The 18,951-nt window shown below is 38.1% G+C and overlaps 1 long non-coding RNA gene across 1 annotated transcript in view; it reads right to left on the bottom strand.

Moving 5' to 3' along the window:
• The window catches only part of LOC118498951, a 32,094-nt gene extending 13,432 nt beyond the window's left edge, over positions 1 to 18,662 (bottom strand). The window contains exon 1 of the long non-coding RNA XR_004901440.1: positions 18,420 to 18,662. This is a non-coding gene — a long non-coding RNA (uncharacterized LOC118498951). The remainder of the gene's footprint in view (positions 1 to 18,419) is intronic.
• Between the last annotated feature and the right edge of the window lie 289 nt (positions 18,663 to 18,951).

Below are 18,951 nucleotides of genomic sequence, written 5' to 3'. Positions count from 1 at the left end.
GTTCTCATCTCTGCCTAAAATCAGAGGGGCACTAGTTAGAATTGCAGACTTCTGATGTCACCCCCAGAATACAGGCACCCTAGAGAATTCTGCTGCAGATGTTATGGAAACCTCATTCTGGTAAGAGGGAAAAGTCTTGGGACCAGTGCCTGGATATGTCCCCAAACCCAACTGAGAGTGGCATTGACTTTGACACCAGCACCTTGAAGGTAAAATCTCTTGCCCTTGGAGAAAGTTGTGAAAAGCAACTTTTGGGGGGCATCTTAAACACTTTTTTAAAAAGATTTTATTTATTTTTATTTCTATTTTTAGAGAGAGGGGAAGGGAGGGAGACAGAGAGGGAGAGGGACATCAACATGGGGTTGCCTCTCATATGCCCCCTACTGGGGACCTGGCCTGCAACCCAGGCCTGTGCCCTGACTGGGAGTCCAACCTGCAACCCTTTGGTTCACAGCCCACACTCAATTCAATGAGCTACGCCAGCCAGGGAAACACTTGTTTTATGGAAGAGGAGGTAATACAGGACCTACACTGCTTTCTATTTTTAAAAAAATTGGAAACTAATTTTGTTTTGCTTTGGGGTGAAATGAAGAGTAGTAATTGGACCTTTTGTTTTCTTAGTCTGGATGGTCCATTTTTGTAAGAAAGTGAATACCAAGCAAAATACAAATGAATGTAGAAAATTCTGCTGAATTCAGCAGTATCTGTGAAAGTAAATACAACTCTAGAAACGAGAAAGTCCCCAGGGACACACATCAGGCCTGCTTTGCACAACGGGGCCAACATGCCCCAGCCTCAGACACTCTTCTGGTGGAACAGGCCCCACATTACAAGACTCAGCAAGAGCCTGCCGTTATTTTGCACAATGTCTGCTTTCTCATTTTTTTCTAAAAGCAGCTTTTTTGAGATATAATTTGCATACCAAACAATTAGCCCATATAAAGTATACAATTCAGCCGTTTTTGGAATATTTTGTTATTAACTATTAACACTGTGGTGTGTGTATATATATATATATATATTTATTTATTTATTTATTTAACATAAAATTTGCTATTTTAACTAGTTTTACATTTACAATTCAGTGAGTTGCATTAAGTACATTCATAATGTTGTACAACCATCCTATTTTCTATTTCTAAAACATTTTCATCACCCCAAACAGAAACTCAATGACCATAATACACCCTACCTCTCTGTTCTCACCTCTCCCACAGCCCCTGCCAACCACCATTCTACATTCTGTCTCTGTGAATTTGCCTATTCTAGGTAACTCATAAGTGAACTCACACAATATTTGTCTTTTTTTGGTCTGGATTATTTCACTTGGCATATTTTTTAACGCCCATTTCTGTTGTAGCGTTTGTTTGAGCACCATTCTTTATTAGGGTTGAACAATACTCCATTGTTACCACAGTTTGTTCACCGATTCACCTGTAAATCGACACTCGGATTGTTTCCATGTGTTGGTTATAGTGGATAGTGTGCCAGAAACATTCATGTACAAGTATGTGTTAAATACTCAAGTCCCTGTTTTCAGTTCTTTTAGGTGTGTATCCCTAGGAGTGGAATTGCTGGGTTCTGTGGTAATTCTGTGTTTAACTCTTTGAGGAGCTGCCACTGTTTTCCACAGCAGCTGCAGCATTTTACATTCCCACCGGCACTGCGGAGGGGCTTCAATTTCTCCACCTCCTCAGCAACACAACTGTTTTAATGAGTATGAAGTGGTATCTCTTTGTGGCTGTGATTTGCATTTCCCTAATGCCTGGTGATGCTGAGCATGTTTGCATATGCTGAGAGCACTTGTATGTGTTCTTTGGAGAAATATCTATTCAAGTCCTTTGCCAATTTTTTAATTGGTTTGTTTGTATTTTGTGGTTGAGTTGTAGTTCTTTATAGGTTCTGTTTATTAAGCCATTATTAGATAGATGATTTCCAAAAGTGTCTCCCATCCAGAAGGCTGTATTTTCACTTTCCTGATAATGTCTTTTAGTGCATTTTAAATTTTCACACGTTAGTTAACAACTCAGTAAATTACCACTGCTAGCCACTGCACAAAATAAAATCACTGAAATTTTGCTCTAAAATCACTAACAAATTTTACAAACTTTTCAATGAATCAGAAATCTTTTTTTCAACTTTCGATTTTTTAGAACGATTTTTTATCAACTTTCTGCTTTGGGGATGGAGTTCCCACATCAGAACATGAAGGGTTTTTCTTTCTTGTCCCAAATCCGCTTCTCAGCCTTTACTCTACTGAATGCCGAGCCAGCCTTATGGAGCCCCATGATAAGGGGAGACTTCTTTTTGTGATGTTTTAAATGATAATTTAAGTGAAGAAAATATCTTTTACTTTATCTTTCTCTTGCATTGTCTTTTCCTGCTATTTGTACCTACATTCCACTTCCTACCTTGTTGGTAGCTTTCATTTTTGGGTTTAATCCTTAATATTCAAGGATTAAATAGTGTTTTTCTTTTTTCCTCTTTCTCTGCCTCCACTGGAGTGTCCACTAAAACTTATAAAGGTGATACTGCTTAAGAAGATGTATTCTTAGCAGGAGAACTCAGAAGAGAAATCAGTTTTAGGTGACTTCTGGCATTTGGTAATAAAAGAAATTTTTGAATCACATTAATTGTTTTAATTCACACTGGGGAAATTCAAGTGAATATAAGCAGATGGATCATGTAATAATGTGGTGTACTAACTCTGGGGAACATCTTTTATATCATGTCCTAAACTCGATCTTGGGGATTTTCACCGTGTATAAGAGAGAATGGCCACCATCCATATGTGGTAATCTCAGAAAACAAATTTCATTGAATGATCTGCCTTGCAGGGGTCATACAGACAACTGGATGGAGACAAACACAAAACCTGGGGTTTAGACCACCTCACCTTGTAATCAAGACCTGGCCCTGCTCAGTATAGTAATGAGGCCACAAACAGGCCTTCAACAGGTGAGAACAGAATCCTTCTATTTCTTCTAGCGTCCAAGTGACTTCATTCTGAAGTCATCAGCAGCCTCCGGGATGGGTGAGGGAGGTGTGGGTGGCAACTAATGTTGGGGTGATGATGGCCATTTAGGACTTTCTACCTCTCGTGGACAGTGTGAAGGTATGCTGTTTAGCAGGCACTACAAGCTGTCCACCTTTCAACACCCTACTTCACTCCTCTAATTAACATGTGTAATGAGCACAGAAGCACTGCTCAGACCTTGGCCTACATGCTCCTGACTTGTGGGGCAGATTTAAACAGTGATTGCGACAGACAAAAGCAAAGCAGAAGAAATATGCAACTGCATAAAACTAGTATCCTAAAGAGAAGCAAACCTGACTTCTGAGCCTAACAATCTTCCAATCACCTCATGCCAGCATCACCTTGTCCTGCATTGTTTTTCAACCCTTTCTGACTGTGATCTACAGTAAAAAATAATTTATATTGTGACCCATGACACATGCACACAAAAGCATCTAGAACAATAAGTATATAAAACCATACCATGCATTCTATTTCAGCTCGATTTTATTCTAGTTATGTAGAAAATTCTGGTTGTGACCCTCAAAATTTATTTCAAACCTATCACTGGGCTAGATGTTGTTTGGAAATCATGAGGCTGCCCTCACCAGGCAACTAACAGGAGAGGGGCCTTCTTCTTGCTTGATTTTTCCATTTCCATCTGGGCCATCTTTGGAAAGTCATCTGACTTCCTAGATTTTTCCATCACTTCAGATGAATGGAGTCCATCCACACAGGCCCCACAACAGTTTCCCCACAGGGTTGGCGTGGGCACAGCACAGAGACCTCACCTTTGGATACCTGCCCTCAGCAGGGAGTTTTGCCTGACCTGGGGTGCTTGGCTGGTGCTGGCCTTCTTATTCTGGAGCTTTAAAAAGTTTTCAATATACTTCATTTTTTAGAGCAGTTTTAGGTTCAAAGAAAAATTAAGCAGATACAGAGATTCCTCATATATACCTCCTGCCTGTATAAATGATAGCCCTCCCCAGTTATCAGTGTCTATCACCAGAGTGATGAATTGGTTACAACTGATGAATCTACATTGACCCATCACATCAGTATCATCCAAAGTCCATAATTTACATTAGGGTGCACTCTTGGTTCTGTACATTCTCTGATTTTGGACAAATGTCTGATGAACCTGTATCCACTATTATAGGACCACACAGAGCAATTTAACTGCCCTAAAACCCTGTGTGTTGCACCTATTCATCTCTTCCTGCCCCAACCCCTGACAACCACTGATCTTTTATACTGTTTCCATACATTTGTCTTTTCCTGGATGTGGTATGGTTGGAATCATACAGTAAATAGCATTTTCAGATTGGCTTCATAGCTTATTTCTTTTTGCTGCTGAATAATATTTCATTGTCTGGATGTGCCACAGTTTATCTACCATTCACTTACAGAAGGATATATCAGTTGCTTCCAAGTTTTGACAATTATGAATAAAGGTGCTATAAACATCTGTATCCAGGTTTTTGTGTGGACATAAATTTTCACCTCCTTTGGGTAAATTCCAAGGAGCAAAACTGCTGTATCCTATGGTAAAGCTATGTTTGGTTTTGTAAGAAACCATGAAACTGTCTTCGAAAGTGGCTGCACCATTTTGCCTTTCCACCTGTAATGAGTGGGAGTTCCTGTTGCCCCACATCCTCTCCAGCACTTAGTGTTGTCAGTGTTCCGAATTTTGGCCATTCTGATATTATGTAGCGGTATCTCAGTTTTGATATGCATTTCCCTGACGACTTATGAAGAACGGCATCTTTCATGTGCTTATTTGCATCTATATCTTCTTGCATGAGGTATCTGGTAAGGTCTTTGGCTGGTGTGGGGTACAAACCCCCTGCTCCTTAGGAAGAAGCTCTGTTTATATACTTTTTCCTTTGTTTTTCAGGCTCCTCCCAATGATGGGTTGCTGTGCCAGGGGTGAGGCTTTTGGCAAGATCATGCCTCTGTTTCACCCACCCATCTTAACAGGCCCTTTAGTGCTTTATTGTGGAGCAGCTGTTCAGCTAGCTCTCAGGTTCTCCACAAGGAATTTTTCCATATGTAGTTATGCATTTGTTGTGTCATGGGAGAAGGTGAGTTCTGGATTTTTCTACAGTGTTGTCTTGAATTGCCTTCTCTTATTATTAAATTTTAAGAGTTTTTGTATAATTTGGAGAGCCTTCCTTTATTTGCAAATATTTTCTCCCAGTCTGGCCTCTGTTTTTATTCTGACAATGTCTTTCACAAAAGAGAACTTTTTATTTTAATAAAATCCAGCTTATTAGTTATTTCTTTAATGGATTGTCCCTTTGGTGTTGTATCTAAAAAGAAGTCACCAAATCCTAGGTCATCTAGATTATCTCCTATGTCATCTGCTAGGAGTTTTATAGTTTCTCATTATACATTTAGGTTTATGGTCCATTTTGAGTTAATTGTTATGAAGGGTGTAAGGTCAGCGTCTAGATTTATTATTTTGCATGTGGATGCCCAGTTGTTCCAATACTGTTTGTTGCAATGACTGTCATTTCTACATGGTATTCCCTTTGCTCCTTTGTCAAAGATCAATTGACTATATTTATGTTGGTCTATTTCTGGCCTCTATTCTGTCCACTGATCTATTTGTCTGTTATTTTGCAAATATCACACTGTCTTGATTACTATAACTTTATAGTAAGTCTTGGGGTGACATAGCATCAGTCCTCTGACTTTGTTCTTTCCCTTGAACACTATGTAGACTATTTAGGTCTTTTGTCTCTCTATATAAACTTTAGAACATGTTTGTTGGTGTCCACAAATTAACTTGCTGTGATTTTGACTGGGATTGCATTGATCGAGTTAAGTGGAGCTGACATCTTGACAATATTGAGTTTTTTCTCTATAAACATGGAAACTCTCCTCATTTATTCCTCATTTATGTCTTCTTTGATTTCTTTCATCAGTGCTTTGTAGTTTTTCTCATATAGATTTTGTTAGATTACCTAAGTATATAATTTTTGAGAGCTGATATATAATTTTTTCACTTTATTTTTTAAAAGATTTTATTTATTCATTTTTAGAGAGGGGAAGGGAGGGAGAAAGAGAGGGAGAGAAACATCAGTGTGTGGTTGCCTCTCAAGTGCCCTCCAGTGGGGACCTGGTCTGCAACCCTGGCATGTGCACAACTGAGAATCAAACCGGTGACCCTTTGGTTCGCAGTCTGGCACTGAATCCACCGAGCCATACCACCTAGGGCTGTTTTTTCATTTTAAATTCCACTTATTCATTGCTGGCATATAAGAAAGAGGTTCTTTTGTAACCTGCAAAATTTAACTTTGTATCCTGCAATCTTGCTATTATTACTTCTAGGAATTTTTTGCCCATTGGGATTTTCTACATGGATAATCATGTCATTTGCAAACAAAGACAGTTTTATTTCTCCCTTTCCCATCTGCTCATCCCTTATTTATTTTTCTTGTCTTATTGCATTAGTTAGGGCTTTCATATGATGGTGAAAAGCAGTGGTGAGAGACATCACTTTTGCCCTGTTCCTGATGTTAGTGGGAAAGCTTCCAGTTTCTCACCAGTAAGGATGATATTAGGATGAGTTTTTTGTAGTTGTTCTTTTTTAATTGAGGAGGTTCTCCTCTATTTTCAGTTTTCTGATGGCTTTTAATCATGAATGGGTATGGGATTTTGGCAAATGCTGTTTTTGCATCTATTGATATGATCATGTGATTTTTCTTTTTAGCCTATTGATGTGATGAAATAACATCAACTGATTTCAAATGTTGAACCAATCTTAAATACCTAGGATGAATCTAACTTGGTTGTGGTGTATTACCTTTTTATATATTGTTGGATTTGATTTGCTAATATTTGTTGAAGATGTTCGCATTTATATTCATGAGAGATATTGCCCCATAGTTTTTTTTTCTTTTAGTGTCTATTTGGTTTTGTCATTAAGGTAATGATGGCCTCATAGAGTGAGTTAGGAAGTATACCCTGTGCTTCTGTCTTTGGGAAAAGATGGTAGGGAATTTGTATAATTTCTGTCTTAAATGCCTGGTAGAATTTATCAGTGAGCTCTCCTGGGCCTCCTGGTGTTTTGTTAAATATTGATTCAATTTTGTTAAAAATTCAACCTTGTGTGAGTTCTGGCAGGTTGTGTCTTTTAAAGAATTGGTCCATTTCACGTAGGTTATCAAATTTATGGACATAGGGTTGTTCATAGTATTCCTTGATTATCCTTTTGGTGACCTTCGGATTTTTAGTGATGTCTCCACTTTTGTATGTAATTATTATTTCACTTTAATTATTAGTAATTTTTGTGTCTGCTCTTTTTTCTTAATTAGCCTGGCTATAGGCTAATTGATTTATTGATCTTTTCAAAGTACCAACTCTTGGTTTTGTTGATTTTCTTTTCTGATTTTTTGTTTTCAGTTTCATTGATTTCTGCCCTAATTGTTATTTCTTTTCTTCTGTCTACTTCAGATTTAATTGCTCTTCTTCCTCTAGTTTCCTGAGGAGGAAGCTTAGGTAATTGATTTTATACCTGTCTTCTTTTATAACATATGCATTCAAAGCTATACATTTTTCTCTAAGCACTGCTTTCACAGGATCCCACAGATCTTGACAAGTTGTGCCTATAGGATCTATAATGACTTTCCATCTTTCATTTCTGTTATTGGTAGTTGCCTCACAAGCTGACATCTCTTCAGCTCCACTGACTGTCACCTCACCCACCAGCCACCCACCAGCACTGTCACATCTTTGATCTTGTCATCCCTTAGACCTGTTCCACCTCTGGAATCTTCCTGTTAGCCTCTCCTGACCAGAACTTACTTGACTTCTACCTCTCCCACATGCTACACCCACTGAACCTACTCTTCCTCTTTGTTAGGAGTTCCTGATTCTTTACCCCTCCCAATTCTTCCCATCTTTTTCACTTTCCTTAAAGGTTAAATACCTGCCTTCCTTACCACTCAGAATTAGACACTATGGATTAAAGACACTATGAGTTGATCATAGTTGCATTTAAATTACAATGAGTTAGCCCTGGCTGTTGTGGCTCAGTGGATTGAGTGCTGGCCTGCAAGGCAAAGGGTCGTTGGTTCAATTCCCTGTCAGGGCACATGCCTAGGGTGCATGCCAGGTTCCCAGTCAGCGGCACATGAGAGGCAACCACATATTGATGCTTCTCTTTCTCTCTTTCTCCCTCCCTTCCCCTCGAAATAAATAAATAGATAGATAGATAGATAGATCTTAAAAAATAAAAATAAATAAATTATAATAAGTTAAACCTGACTGGAATCCAATTGGTAGTGTTTCTGTTTTTTACAAGTCTCATAATTTCATGCTATACTATGAACACCATAAAGAAGCAAAAATGAAGAGTATAAATGAAAGGACTATTAACTGCTGACACATTATTCATTGAGAAGGACTTTCACTGCAAAGAACTCTGAATGGAGGTGGTTCAGTGCCTGTTGGTTAGTGAAGGTGTTTTAAGAGTTGTTTGAATCACCAAAATGTTTACTGAGAGTGATTGGGTTAAGGATATGGGAAATTTTTAGCTGAAAGAAAAGAAGTTCTTAAGAAGGAGATGAGTTCTCTCCTGAGTTTGTCATAATATTGGTTGGCGTCTTTAGGGAATGGCCACAATTTTAAAGATCTAATTATGTGTAATAAAGTGGGAATTATTGGAATTTCACAGTAAAACAAAAAGTTGGTTGAAGACCATATGCCCATGACAGACCTCCAGAGAACCATCAGAACTAATGGTAGTTTACAGAACATGGCAAAAATTAAAGAAAGTAGGACAGGAGTGGATTCTAACCATAGACAGCATCAAATGCCAAAGAAAATGATCTGATTAAAGAATACCCTAGGGGAAACACATTTTGAAGAAGGTGACACATCACAGACAGACATGGGCTGTGTTGACTACTTGATCTAAGGCAATGGTGCTCCAACTTTAATTTTTTAAGCTATAAAATTTTTCAAACTGAAACAAAAGCAGGACTTTGATAACAACTGGAGTCAGTGATCTGGAGTTCATTACCATGTCCTACTGACTTTGGAGGTATTTCTTTAGAATCATCAAGATGGGAGATAATTTGAAAGCCATTGACCTGGGAAATTCACCCTCTCTTTACCCAATGACTATTGATTACTATCATAACCAACCATTAACTATGAGAGTATTTATTAAAATATTTGTACTAAACTACCTGAATATGGGTGTGTAGTTAGAATATGTAATCAATAGTGGAATCTGGGTAAACCTTTCTATCTGTGATTTTTTTTCTAGGAAACTTTCTTAAATTCTTGTTTTGAAGTTATTATGGGCCATTGCTTTTATTTTTTCCCTAACTCCAGCACCCAGTCACCCAAGGTTAGGAGCTTCAGTGTAATCCTCTTTAGCATTTCTCTTAATTATTTATCTATTCATTCAATATTAAATAACTAATTACTAATTATATATGCACATGTATGTATATGACAGGCATTTGGAAGACAAATTTGAATAATGCATAATCTTTGCCCCCAAGAAGCCTAGTGTGTAATGGAGATTAAAATAGCTTGAAGTTTGCACTGGATGTTTTGAGAGCTCAGAGAAACAACATCTAAATTAGCCTGATGGTAGTGAGCAAAGGCCAAGGGACACTTTCCAGAAAAATGACAGTTGACTCAGTTTTTAAGGAAAAATAGGATAATCCAATTATAATCCAATAAAAGCTCAAAGCCCCACCCATCAATGCTGGTATATTTGTCCACACCATGCTCCTCTCCTTTCTTGAAAAGTGAATAAAAACTTTATTCTCTACACTTTCTTCCCTTTGTGAATTCTTTCACAGCCCACATCACTGACAACCCTAATATTCATTAGTGTTTTTTATGGGTTTTTATTTTTTTGCTATAGTTACGTGTCAGTTTTCTAAACTATTCATTATATCATTAGTTTACAAAATATTACCATGTTAGTATTGGCATTCCTTTTTAATTGGTCTCAGGATAATGATATATTAGAAAGTTTGACTTCCATTTAAAAATAAGACTGATAAAATTTTATCTTTCCAAACATATCATTTTGAAAAATAATATTATAAAGTATATATTTTTAAAGGAATAACTAAATACTTTACATTTTTTAGAATTGTTATAAAGTTAGCTATCAGTAACTTTCAAATGCAGTCTCTTAGCTGAATATTTTTAATAAAACATAGTACAGTTATAAAAAATTAATTGATTTTTTAAAAGATTTTATTTATTTATTTTTAGAGAGCGGGGAAGGGAAGAAGAGAGGAAGAGAAACATCAGTGTATGAGAGAAACATCAGTTGGCTGCCTCTCACACAGCCCCTACTGGGGATCTGGCCTGCAACCCAGGCATGTGCCTTGACTGGGAATCGAACTGGTGACCTTTTGGTTCACAGGCCAGCACTCAGTCCACTGAGCTATACCAGCCAGGACAAAATTAATTGATTTCTTACTGCAAGTAAAAAAATATTTTAAATTGAAAATTTCAAAAGATAACATTTAAAATAGTATAAAATATCTGTTGATTCTCTGTTTTTACAAGAGTTTTGTCCTATAAAGTCACTACAAACATTGAGTTTGTGACTGCTGACTCATTGCTCCTGGGGGAATAAAGCATTAGGTTCTTTTGAGTCTCTGGTCACATTTTCATCAGTGAATCAGTACATAACCTGTTTTATCTATGTTACTGTTTAAAGACACCTAATTAATATGCATATTGTAGTTTTATTAACATTGAACTCCCAGCCAACAGCTCTATAACTCATTCCTGAACGGAGCTCATCTAACACATGGATTTTCTCTACATTATAGCTTTGTATTTAGAAACACTAGAGAGCACTGCCCCCTCTCCCCATAAAATATGCAAAATGTGAGAAATGTGGCACTAAATAGACTTTGAAAAGGACACTTGTTTTTTTTTTTTTTTAAGATTTTATTTATTTATTTTTAGGGAGGGGAAGGCGGGAGATAGGGAGAAACATCAATGTGCGGTTGCTGGGGGTTATGGCCTGCAACCCAGAAATGTACGCTGGCTGGGAATTGAACCTGGGACACTTTGGTTCCCAGCCCGCGCTCCGTCCACTGAGCTATGCCAGCCAGGGCTGAAAAAGGACACTTGTTTACAGAGTTAAGGCAAACAGGCAGCATGTTACCTCATTTGACCTCAGCTGGCAATGGGAGTGACAAATTTTTTGCCATTGTCCACATGACCACAAACCACCATGAAAACACCACATCAGCAAGTGGGCAAATCTGCCTAAAAATATGACTGGACTGTTCCTGGGACTGGATCTAACAAAAGCTGTTCAAGACCTTTTTACAAATACTGTTCAAGACACTGTCAAACATCATTGAGAGGAAGTGAAGAAAAGTCCTAAATAAATGGAGGGACACACCAGGTTCTTAATAGAAAGGGTCAATATAACAATGTCAATTGTCCTCAAAGTAACACAATGCAATCCCAAATATTTCAATTTTTAGGGAAATTGAAAAGCTGATTCTAAAATTTATATGGAAGTGCAAGGGATCAAGAATAACCAAGATACTCTTGAATAAGAATAACCTGGGAGGACTTGCTCTACCAGTTGTGGTACTGGCACAGGGTGGATCAGGTGCACAACAGAACAGAAGATAGCCAAAAAGAAGGCAGTCTATATGAATTTTGGCTTATGACCAAGGCAGCACTGTAAACAAACAGAGCTGCGAGGAAAGGACTTTTTTTTTAATAAATGGTAATCGATTGGCTATTTATATGGAAAAAAATGAATTTTTACCCTTACTTCACACCATAAGCAAAATCATCCTGTTTTAACTGTAGTTTTATGTGTGAAAGGCAAAAAAAACACCAACACTATGAGCCATAAAGAAAAAAATTAATAAATTGGATTATTTTAATGATTATTTCATTCTTAAATTACTTAATTTAAGCAAGTTAGTTAAAATCTGAATTAAGACTTTGGTTCATCAAAAAACACCATTAAGAGAGTGAAAAAGCAAGCCACAGAGTAAGTGAAGATATTTGTCACATCAGTACTGTACAAAGAACCCTTATCCAGAATGAATACATAGTGGACAATACAAATGGTCAATTAACATTTGGAAAAAGATCTATCTTACTAGAATTCAAAAAAGCACAAATTAAAACAACACATTGTTTTTCATTTATCACATTAATCTAGATTAAAAGAGCTAATAATCAGATGAAGGGAAGGCCTGAGGAAAAGAGCAGATAATGATCAGAGTCTGAGGCAAAAAATTAGTGCTATCATTTAGAAGAACAATTTGAAATATTAATCAAGTTGTAAACATTTATCTTTTGGAAATAGGCATTCTGGTAAAACTTCAAAAGGATGTGTGTGTGTGTTTGAATAGTTACTGAAACATCATTTGTAATGAAAAAAAAAAGAAACAAATGTTTATTAATGTGGAATTATTTCCAAAAATGTAGGATATGTGCATAGAGTGACAAACTATGCACCTATAAAAAGAATGATGGAAGCCCTGGCTGGCGTAGCTCAGTGGATTGAGCGCGGGCTGCGAACCAAAGTGTCGCAGGTTCGATTCCCAGCCAGGGTACATTCCTGGGTTGCAGGCCATGACCCCCAGCAACCACACATTGATGTGTGTGTGTGTGTCTCTCTCTCTCCCTCCCTTCTCTCTCTAGAGATAAATAAATAAAATCTTTAAAAAAAAGAAAGTAAAAATTTAAAAAAAAAGAATGATGGGTGTCCACATTCAGTAACATGGACAATGACACTAAGCTAACCAGTTAGAGTAAGTGCAGTATGCATTATGCAGCCCAGTGTTTTTTTCAAAAAGAAACAAAATAATGGATTTGCATGTCTAGAGTGAATTTCTGGAGGAGTATACACCAATTCTGCATGGTTATCTTTTGGGGACTAAGATTATAGAGCAACTTTACTTTTCAGTTAATTTGTGTGAAGGATTAATTTTTAATATAATGTACTTATTTCTTTCACAGAAATATTTTCCAAAAATAAAATTTTAAACTAAAATGGCCAAACTTAAAATATTTAAAACTTTCAATGAGAATAAAAGAGTCAAAGTAGTAATATCATTCTGGTATTGTAATAACCCAAAGAAGCACGTCTGAAAAACAAATTGCAGCAGAACGCAGTCAGGAATGTAGAAACGTCACAGCTGCCCCAAAACATCTGAAAAGAAATGCAACTGAGGATGAAGCAAGAACAACCAGGAATGGGAAGCAAGAGCAAGTTTAAAAGGCCAAAATAAGGAAGCCAGACTGATAATTCAAAAATATTCTGCCAAGGAAAATCATTATAGCAAAGATTTTTAAAGACAAAATGTTGCCCACAGGAGAATATCCAAGGAACTGCCAAGTAGTTTATTGTTAGTTTTTAAATTGTAAAGACAGAGACAGGCTCTGACAAGCCACAGAGATGAAGGGTGAGTGCAGGTGAAGAAGGTACAAGAAGAGCACCCAGACCTCACCTCTGGGAAGGGTCACTTTGAGCAGATTCGAGGGTGTTTCTCTTTTAAGTCAGGAAAGAGCAGTTCTAAGGCAGATGCCGTGTATTGACCTGGCAAGTCTGCTTTTGATCTGAGAACTGATGAGAGATATGTATAAATATGTCTCTGGAAAATCACTGTATTTACTTATAATAGTGACATATTAAAAACATTCAGTTTGCCTAAAGTTAGAGGAATGGCTAAACAAATTGGGCTATAGTCATAAAATCAAATACCATTCATCCACTAAAAATGATATTTTAAAAAACATTTTACAGTATAAAAGTATGCTCACCTTACAATGTTAAAAGACAAGAATAAAGAACTATAACACAGAGTAACTTCTGATATGCACAGAAAAAAGAGTAGGAAGAAATACAGTAGAATGACGACATGGACAGACTCAAGGACAGTGCACATCCAAGGGTGTGTTTCCTATGAAAAGAAGAAGATGGCAAAGGGAGGCAACAAAGAAACAAAGTTCATGATCTCACCATTGTGTGGTAGAGAGCCACCTACTTGCTAGCTGTATTCCCTGGGTAAGTTATTAACCTCAGTTTCCTCATAGTGTAAAAAAAGGGAATCAACCCTTTTGTTGTAAGGATTAAATTGCTTTACTTATATACAAGGCATTTTATATTGCCTTATGCACTTGGATGTTGAAATGACATACTTAATATAATAATAATCGTGATACTAGTGATTGGCATTTATGAAATGCTTACTCAGATTCAGGTGCTGCATTTGGAGTATTATTTCATTTAATCTTCAAAACCACCTTGTGGAGTTAGAAACTATTATCCCCACTTTACAGAAACTGAAAGCACAACAGTTAACATAACTAGACCAAGTTCAACAAAATTCATTACAAAACTAGCAAAGACCTGGGGTGATGCAGAGGTAAAGTTGTAACTGCAGAGTTCACATTACACTCTCAGCTCCGTAGCTCTTGAAGATCTCCTGAGCAAGGACAGGAGGGTGGGAGTCTCAAATTTGCCACAAGCTTGTGCCACAACGTTGGCAGGAACTTGTCACTTAGACTTCTTGTCTAAAATAAAGGGGTTCACGTGCCAAAGACTAAAACCTGGTGCCTCCCTTCTCCTTTCCCTCCCTCCCTCCTTCCCTTTTTGCACACAGTATGTGTTCACGTGTGCCTGTGTCCCTGTAAGTGTACTAACCTTCTAGTCCTGACATTCCATGTTAAATTAACTAACATACAAAGACAGTAAATTTGATCCACGAGGACCTGTGGTTAAGACCAAAGGGTACTTAATCTCTTAATATCACTAAGAATTTTCACTGAAGATGTTTTTTATAACTTATGGTTATAAAACACATAAATTCCACAATTTTAAATCATTTTAAGTACTATATGGTACAGTAGGGTTATGTATATTCACATTATTGTGCAACAAATCTGCAGAAGTTTTTCATCTGGCAAAACTGAAACTCTATATTCATTAAACAGCAACCCATCCCCCACCTCCCCCCAGCCCCTGGCAACTACCATTCTACTTTCTGTTACTATGAATTTCCCAGTTAGTGAAATTTAGTGGATTCAAAAAGAAAGTGTTTGTCTTTTTTGACTGGCTCATTTCACTTAGTAAAATGTCCTCCAGGCTCATCCATGTTGTATCATTTGTCAGGAAATCATTACTTTTTAACACCAGATAATATTCCACTGTATTTTGATTTCCCCCTTATCTGTCAATAGAAACTTGGGATGCTTCTACCTCCTCTTTATTGTAAACATGGATGTGCAAATATTTCTCAGAAATTCTCCTTTAAATTCTTTTGAATAAATACCCAGAAGTAGAATTGCAGGGTCATATGGTTGTTCTATTTTTAATGTCTTGAAGAATTGTTCTCCATAGTACCTGTACCATTTTTACATTCTTGTCAACAGTGCACAAGAGTTTTCAAAAGAACAGAAATTCCCTGTTATAAAAAAGTATAGTGTTAACTTTCTTTCACAAGACAAATATAGTTTGATCTTCAGATTTGTAAGTGCTCCAAACAGGTCAATTTCCTTAAAAAATAAAGTTTAAAATCAAATATCAATAGATAATATATGAACACATTAAAAATTTTACTTGTTCTAGAAATGGCAAGCTGATATGACACTGGGAAGGTATAAACATAACTTATTTTATTAATGAAGAAAAGAAAGAATAGTAACATCAAATAACTATTATTACATTAAAACCTGTCTTGATGGGCATATTGTAAAACAAAGATACACCATTACATGTAATGGTAGCTTATTTCCCTTAAAAATAGCAATAAAAATAAAAATAATTGCCTTTTATATTAATTCCCTTTTCTGTTTTTCAGAGTTTTGGAATTTCTCTGAGATTTTTTAAAATTTAAAAATATGTAGGACCATCAAGAAACATGTATAAAGGACACATGGACAAAGCCAAAGGGGGTGGGTTCAAGGATGGGAGGTAGGGATGGGTGGGACAGGGGGCATGGTGGGGTGAAAATGAAGACAACTGTACTTGAACAACAAAATTATATATATATATACACTTCTGGATATGAGGGCTATCTGTCACCCATTGATGGCCAGAGTGGATTCAGTTGCTCTGGTGTTACTCCTTCCACCTGCTCCACACACATGCCCTGAAGCTGCACTCAATGAAGAGGGCAAATTTACCCCATAGATATAGGAGTACTGTTCTCAGTAAAGAGCACAGGGGTAGATGCCGCCGAGCTAGGTCCTCCACACGCACTCACAAGATCTGTTTGCAGGAGAATGTAGGGCAGTGAAGCTTCATCATCCCTAGATACATCCACCTGAGGGACTGCATGTGGCAGTCTGCCTTTTTTTTAATTAAAAAAATGTGCTATAGTTCTATTTTTGTCTTATTACTTGGGCATTACATGATTGTCTGGAGAGAGAATTCAAGGCCACTAACCAAAAATATACGAGAATAAACATATTCAGTAAACTGGCAGCATAAGGTGAAACTGTGAACACTGTTCCTAGAGGCTCTTAATTAGAAAACACAGTATAATTCTTTTTGTGGGATGATTGAAAAGAATGGCCCACCAAATACCTGGGCATCCATTTACCTGGGGAGACAAGAAATAAAGACCTTAGGGCTTAGTTACCTCAGTCCTCCAATGAGAAAACCATGGCCCATTGTGGTGTGGCACACAGGTTGTGACCCTAATATACCTTGAAACGATCTCATTTGTCAACATGAATGTGAGTGCACAGAAAAGCCTGGGAGGAGAGTCATGGCCAACAGAGATTACTTCAGGGAGGGAGGTGGGATTGGAGATGGCGTTGCCCGGGACTATCACTTATGACTTACACATTCCTCTGTTATTTGAACTTGTACTTAATTGTATTTAACTGATGTCTGAGTAAATTTTTTAATTAATAAAGAGAAGAAAATGATTGCCCAGGCCAATAAGTCACTGCAATAACAGCTCATAGCCAGGTACACAGTGGACAATCGGATGAACGGAAGAATGAGCTGGAGTGAGAGCATACAGGTGGCTCTGTTGCTGTGGGGCTGTGGGAGCAAGCTCAGGCTCGCCCTCAGCAGGGGGACCCCAGCTCACAGGCCAGTCAAGGCAGGCACCCCTAAGGAGGCGGTGCTCTGTCTGGGTGAGTAGGAGGCAGCCATGTAGAGGAGGGGATGTGCTCTGCCAAGAGGGAGTGATAACAGAAAGGTGTTATCATATAAATCATGAAAGAAATGCCTTCAAAAAGCAAATTGCCAACCCACATCAAATGCCAGAGAAGGTAAAAAAATAAAAGGCAGCAAGTATCCCACTGGATTTCATATCCAGGAAGAAATGTGTTGCCTTAGCAAGAACAGTTTCCATAGAATTGAGGGGTTGAAGTCAGGCTGCAATGGGTTAGAAAGAAAATGAAAAACAAGAAAAAGAATACACATGCAAAATACTCTCTCAAGTAAAGCAGCACTGGGAGAAAGAGGCTGTGTAGTTTGGAGAGATGGCTATGGGCTTCTGGGGATTCTCGTCAGAGGAGATAAAAGTTGGAGCGAAAGGCTATTAGGGCTATAGGAGGAGAGAGGGCCAACTAGAGAAAAGGGTGGTCATTCTCCACCAGACATCAAGAATGCACCTGTTTCACCAGCCAGGGAGCTGATGGTCAGGTTGTGGAGCTGGTGCTGAGGGAAAGAGGAAGCTGGGCAGCTTCCCAGTAAGGGAGGCATGTGGTCACTGGCTAGAGAAGGGTTATGAAGGTTCAGAGAGGACAGAAGAGGGAGCTGACGAGGCATATGGAAAGGGCCATGGAGAGCATTAGACTACAAGATGGTAGGAATGTTTGTTTTTTTTTCTGAAAGTTCACAATAGTCTGTGTGAAGATGAGAAAAGCAAGAGCCTGAGTCAGTCTAGGGCTGAAGTTCAGCAGTGGAGATGCAGCAAGTAGGGTGAGGGTGAAGGGAATGGCTGGCACTGGTCAGTGAGAGCTGCTGAGATGGAGTCTCACAGGACCTGAATGTGGAAAGAAAAGGGAGGGGTAGGCAAACAAAGGCAATAGAGTGAGGAGGGGTAAGGGATGTGGTCACACAACTGAATATTAAAAGTAGAGGTCTGATAAGATAAACTGGTCACAAAGCCTTAATTAATTAAATTAGTGTCATCTGCATTTAAGAGAGGACCCCCCCCACACACACACAAAATAAAACGTTTATGTTTTTCACTAAAAAGAAGTCCAGAGGAAGGCAATCCCCAATTCTTTTGTGGCTGTGCAGTCATCAGTGGCCCAGGCTTCATCTATTTTTCTATCCTGTCATCTTAGTACATGATTTTTAGCATCAAAGTTACCTTATGACCTAAAATGGCTGTTGTGCACCAACCATCATGTCCATATTTCAAGCAGCAGCACAAAGGAAAAAGGAAAAATCAAAAAGGTGTACCTGCCAGCTGAATCAGCCTTCTTCAGAGAGCCTTCCAGGAAGCCCTGCCCAAAACATTCATTTCATTTTTTTGTCCAGAAGCTAGTCATCACACCCAGCAGCAAGGAAGCCTGGGAAAAGTCATTTTTAATTCAAGGAGTCAATGATCAAGGCTAAAATCCAAGTTATATCAGTGAAGAAGAAGGGGATGTTGTGCCTGCAGTCATGGGCACAGACACTAAGCCAATTCTGCTGTAAAGTCACACCATTGCTTCCAAAAATTTGCAGAAGAATAGAACCCGCAGACTCTGGCTGTTCCCTGGAAGCTTCTGTCCCAGCTACAGAGGGAATTTGCCAACAAGCCCAGACAGTTCCCACTAGCACTTTAGGGAAGGGAGCCCTCACTGTGATTTTCAGTGCAGCCATCCAGAAGAGTCTCTGTCTTTAGCTGCCTAAAAATAAGGCACATCACATTATTTTTCAGTCTGGTTTAGGCCGGAGCAAATATTGTATGAATAGTCCAAGGATTCTAAGTCAGGGCGCTAGAGTCACA

This window comes from Phyllostomus discolor, chromosome 2, assembly GCF_004126475.2.
Source record: "Phyllostomus discolor isolate MPI-MPIP mPhyDis1 chromosome 2, mPhyDis1.pri.v3, whole genome shotgun sequence".
NCBI classification, from domain to species: domain Eukaryota; kingdom Metazoa; phylum Chordata; class Mammalia; order Chiroptera; family Phyllostomidae; genus Phyllostomus; species Phyllostomus discolor.
The sequence above is the reverse complement of the archived record's forward strand: the minus strand, read 5'-3'. Positions and strand labels throughout refer to the sequence as shown.